The following is a 6,417-nucleotide window of genomic DNA, read 5'->3' on the forward strand; positions in this document are numbered from 1 at the left end:
TGCATCAGAAAGTGCTCATACAATTTGACTGTGTTTCGTAAACCTTTCAATAAAATTGGTTTATTGTGTGTTCCAGAAAAGGGATAAATAAATTTATTTAATTAATAACATGTGCAAATAATCCCACGCTGAAGTGTTGGTGCAGTTCAAATGCTCTTCAAGCAGCACTTTCGCTTCTTCATAAAGATGAACGTACTCTTTGTCAACGTTACTTTTTGAGAGTATAGGTTGGTCGACAGTTATGGTACTAGAATCTTTTCATTTTAATTAATGTTGACATCTTCACTCCACATTATTTGGGAATTTATTTCTCAAAAATAATGCCGTACAAATGTCTACCTTCGCCTTCACAACACTGATTCAATCTTACACTAACATTCCTGATGACAGCTTTGGAAGTATGCACCGTGAGGCTCCCATTGCATAGCGACTATTTTGTTTCATCTAGGCCAGGGAAGTTTGTTCACTAACGTAAAGTTTAGATTTAAGGAAATCCCACAGCTAAAATCCATAGGTATGAAATCAGGACTGCAGGATGGCACAATGAATGTCACCTCTCCTGGAGATTAATTTGCCTGGTTAAATTCAAACTCTTGGCAAAGATACATTGGACGTGAGGGAAGTTGATCCATCTTGCTGAAACCATGTTCTTTGGTTATAGCCAAGAAAGTTATCACATAACGCTCTGAATTCACAGTAAGTGTATGACCCCTTTTATCTTCATAAAGCCGATAATTCCTGACATTACAGTCTATAGTCTATACGGTTACCTTTGGTGAATGAAGGGGTTTCTGGTTATTGCTTTTTGGATTGGTTGCTCTTCAGTGGCGCTAGTTCTACTTATTTACAATAGTTATTAATGTGAGAATGAGCTCAATACAAAAACAAGATGTTGGTAAACGTTTGGGGGGGGGGGGGTTGAGTTACTCAAATGGCTTACGAATTCTTTGAACCTCTAAATTTCATGTTGGGATTTCAATTCTTGCACTTATTGATCAATTTTATAGGGTTGCAGCTTTCGCAGCTCTAGATATGTGTTGAAAATGAGGTGTAGCGACGATCTATACACATTCAAAGCACTTACACGCTTCCGAAAGGAGGGGTCGGGATCATCACGAACAAAACGATGAACCCGTTCTCAATAATGAGAACGCCTAGGTATTGGTTTATCTAGTGTTGAACTGGTCTTTTCAAACTTTTTTTTACCCATTTACGAATGATAGGAATGCTTGGCGCATCATTTATGTAACGAAAACTTAGAATATTGAAGAAATTTCTTCGTGTTATAGTCACAAAATTACCATTTTTGTGAAATTCGTATACACACAACGGTCGAACCGCTTCCAAGAAACGCTCCATATAGCGGCTAAATTCCCAAGAGCCAGGCTATCGGCTACCCATAAACATAACCCCTGTATAATAACAGTTTCAAGCTTGATCCAAAATTTCAAGTTGATCGCGTTTCAAAGCCATAAAAATTCAATGAAAAGAATCACACATTACCCGACGAAGTTGATCTTTAGTTTGTATACAGGGGGAGTCAAAAATTTATACTGAGCTTTCTGGGGGTGATAGTACCTACATTCAATAACAATTTTAGTTTGATGTATGAACTTATGGCCCAAAATGCATACTAAGGGAGATATAACCTTCCAAAGCTGATGCAATTGAAAAAATGTCACCGCATAACTTCTCTAAACGGTGATTGCCACCAGATTGAAGTTTCGCGTATAAATGTATATTGTTGAAACACTTTTTTTATTACACTTCTTCATTTCTGATACAGGGTGTTTTAGAGGGTGAGTCATGATCTTTAGAGACAACTTCTTTCGTTCTATTCGATTTGGTGAAAAAATAAAAGCATTCGATAGAGCGAAGAAAATTACATGAGAAAGGTACTTTCATCTAAATACAAAAAATTGAACCGTTTTCGAGATGTTTGAGTTTTTGTTGTCACATGATGTCATTAGATACATTCATCCCGAGATTCATCGATAACCATAGTAGTTGTCCCAAACAAATCATGACTCCCTTCAAAAACAATATCAGAAATGTAGAAGTGTAATGAAAAAATGTATTGTTGGGACATGCTGTACTTTATTGTCTCATGTTATATTTTTTGTATGGTGTTATTGTCATTATGACGCAGAATTTTGTCAGAACGAAGTTGTCAATAAAAAATCATCACAAAAAGTCACCTTCCAAGAATTTATTTTATGTAATTAGAAAGCAACTCAACAGTATTTTAATAACATTTATGCACGAAATTTCAATCTGGTAACATTCACCGTTTGGAAGTTATGCGGAGAATTTTTATAATTTCATCAACTTTGGCAAGATATATCTCCCTTAATATACATTCTGGGCCATAAGTTTATTTATCAAACTATATTTATGATATTTTTCCATGTACCTACCTATCACACCCAGAAAGCTCGGTACACATTTTTGACTCACCCTGTATGTAAAATAATCACTGGAAAGTTTATAAGAACTGGAAGTATCATTAGAACCCCTCAATCTCGATAAACGTACCGACAACAATGACATAATAAATCACATCTTATATAATACCTTTAAACAGTTCTGTGGTTTCCAAGTGCGCAATAGGCACGGCTGGTAAAAAGCTTTTGACGCCAAGTCAATTTCGAATATTTGTACCTTAGAAACCAAAAAAAACGAATATTTGTACCTATAAAACGGAAATTTTAGGAAAGGAGTGTTTTGCAGAATTTTTTTATTGAAATTAATGTAATAATAACCATTTTACACAATGCTGATTAAATTAACGTCAAATTATTTGATTTGATAAGAGTTTTATCAAACAACAATTCAAGATTACCTATACCAAACAAACTCTGGTTAATATTTTATAGGCATAGACATATACATATCTCAGTACGATATCTTTACTACAGTTCCGATTATATTCAAATCACTTGTTCCATAAGATGATTACTGTTGAATTATCATTAGCTGAACAATCAGTATTTCACATGCAGGTTCCAAAAATTTCGATTCATTGATAATATTTTTCAATAATTATTCGAATGTGTTTGTTTTTTATTTTGATTGCAGTATCACTGAAATGAAGGATGAATCCAGCATGTACCTCTGCTGACTAAAATGGTCATTACAGATTTCAGTTGAGAACGAGGGAGATAAGATGAAACATTCATTTTATAACTGCTCTACCCATAATCGCAAACGTGTTATCATTTATTCGAATTATGGATAGTTGATGTTTCTTACTTCACGATAAGAATTTTTCATTAGTGAAAACACAGGAACTTTTTCTTCTGGATAATCTTCAATTTTTTACGAAAACTACCTTTAATTTATTTCTCTTCTTAATGATATAGGAGTAATGAACATGAAGCTCATACACTTCAAAAAGTGCTCATTACTCCTGCGAAAAGAACAAACTAATTGTTTTTTCTTATTTTCTTTCAGCTGTAATTTTGATTGTATTGATCGCACATTTTATTAACAGGTATGAATAAATTCCTCAATAATAAATGGTACCACGGTAGAAATATGGTTCCATTTGAAAAAATTTAGTTTTACCCCAAAAACGATTACGTTGATCATTTGCTCATAAAAAACGCAATTAAGTATTTTTGACGGGATTTCGATTTTTCTATTATTAGATGGGTCAATTGGAATAAATCGGAACCATCATGGCACACTTAAATGGAAAACTGAAAATTATATTATAAAAAATTTCGATGTTTGAAATGTCACTTATGTGGTATCATTGGATTCAGAAAATTATGCAGATTTCAGAAATGTAATAATAAACAGGGTGTTCCATTCAAAAATCGAAAGTTGTATCACTTCCAGCAAAACCGGAAGTGAAAAAAAATAATTTATAGATCAAAAAGGTCCGCTTATTCCGTATATGGGATATCCCAAATTTTAATCTATTACCTTTAAAACTAACGGAAATACGGGGGGTGTACCATGATCCTGTTACACCCGGTATATAATACTCATAACCGGTCATAGAAATTGATTACCATTTAAGAAATATTTGGGGGAGTTGATGTTTTAAATGGACACCATTTATTTTTCAACGCAGACTTATCCATTTTTCAAAAATATAACCGTTTCAAAGATATATTGAGTCGACTTGATGTTTTTATATATAAATATTTTCCAGCCCCAAAGCCCCTCCCTTGCTGCGCTAGTGTATAACTGATCCTGAATGGCATTCGACTGGAACTTTAGGCAAATATTTCGTGTTTCAGATACATCCAACAAAATTATTAGCATTATGATTTTTGAACCGGTTATGAGAATAATTTGGTGAAAATATAAGATGCGAAGTTGTGTGCACCCGAAATCCTTGAAAAAAAGCAGGAAATTCAAAAGATATCATATGGGTTGATCATCTTAATGTGATTTCACGACGAAAATTTTCCAATTAGGCAAATTTCCGGTTTGTTATTATGCTGATGTTATGCTATGAAAAACATTGTAAATTCATTCATTCAAAATTCATTATTTGATCCTATCTCGCAGAAAATTCAACATATGTTGAAAATTGCCTTACTATAATTTACAATTTCATGACTGTATGTTATAAAGTTATTTCATTAAATTTAATCGCAAAATATGACGTTTGTTGAGAAAATTCGAGTGATCATAGTTGAATTTAATTCTATGCTTCATTTCATACGAACTACGAAGACAGCTTTGGATAGTGTCAGCTTTTGGAAAAAGAAGCAAGCAAAATCACCTGTCTTCACAACGGTGAATACATATTACATGCAATTGATTCAACTCTGTGCATGTCAATTAGCTTCAATGAATACACAGAGCGTTCATTAAAATTCGTGGTCAAGAGTGCTGTGGAAAAATTAGAGAGGATTTTCTAGGATATGGGAACTTAATGGTACAAGTTAAGCGCTACTTGTAATCACAGAAAATGAACTCTAATTTCTCCACAGCACTCTTGAATTCTTGAATGAACGCACGTTATTCGAAGGGGTATGAAGCAGTAACGTACAAATGAATTGCAATTGAATAAGAAGCACAGGTATCTGGACATAGATAGTAACATAGATATATTATTCAAATATCGTTGATATGACACAATCCCTCAATCTTATCTATATCGCTATTCAAGAATATCAATACCCCGTTTATGTTTATCAATATTACTATCAGAATTAATATTGCGTAAACGTGACCGTAAACTTGCGTCGCTATTTGACGTAGTGCGTGTTTTGGTTCACGGTGTGAAGAAAATAGAATGGATTTCCCATAGTTCAAATAATGGGAACTTAAGTCAGTTGATTTAAGGAATTTTTTTCTACGATAAAAATCCAGTCGGCAATTTTATGCCAAGGTTATAGCCTTGAATTTCCTGTACAAACTTTACTGAGTGTTGGAAATCAAATTTCAATATTCAAAAGAGAGTAATTCTAAAAGAAATTATTTAATTTAATCGCGTTATGGAGGAATTAATAATTACTTCATATATCCAATGAATGATTATTCCAAAATGAGATTTCTAATTCACGAAATCGACAAGAATTCAGAAAAATGAGGGAATAATTATATTATTCGTCAGACATAGGACGAATAAAGCTCGATATATAAAAAAACTGTAAATTTCACGTTTCATCCTATCGACGCCCACAATTCATGTGGTAAACCTGAATTTTCTATGGGACCAGCTACTGCCCAAAATGAATGCCCATAACATTTTTTTTTATAATTGGAAAGAATTGTAGAAGCTAAGACTCTTAAAAGGAAGGGGATTAAACATAGACCGACAAAACGACGGACGGGCAGACACGCATCCAAAATTGTTCTTGAAATTTTGAATTGGAGACCAAATATTATTTTCATCCCAAAAGTTATTAATTTTTGAGAATTATGAAAACTTGCCTTCGAAATGTATAGATCTTATTCTCCTAGAAGACTCAATATTGTACAGTAGCCAATTTTTCAATGAAATAATATGTGAATAGCTCTCAAATTTTTCAAGCAAAAATCCCAACAGCGTTCTCTACGGCTGAACGAACTTTTTGATTCCATTTTATAATTTTGCGCATAACGAACCGTAATCTGTGAAAATTTAGGGGAGATTGCCATTTTTTTACAAGAACAATCCTAACAGTTTTTTTTTTATTGGAAATAATGAACAAAAAGTTCTAAATTGAATCGAACTTTTCCAATTAATTTTTCAAATTCATAAGTATTGTGGGCGCATCACAAATTTTTGAATAAGAAATAATCTAAGGGTTGATTTTTTCACCTCATGCATTATTTCGGGCGACAAAACTGTCAAGCTCCGTCATTTCGTTCTTCAAGCTTCTTGTATACATAAATGAAATACTAAAAACATTTTTTTCGTAAAGGTAGAAAATGGAACAAAAAAAGTTCAGGCAAAATATTACCCGTTTT

This window comes from Harmonia axyridis, chromosome 2 (assembly GCF_914767665.1).
Source record: "Harmonia axyridis chromosome 2, icHarAxyr1.1, whole genome shotgun sequence".
NCBI lineage: Eukaryota > Metazoa > Arthropoda > Insecta > Coleoptera > Coccinellidae > Harmonia > Harmonia axyridis.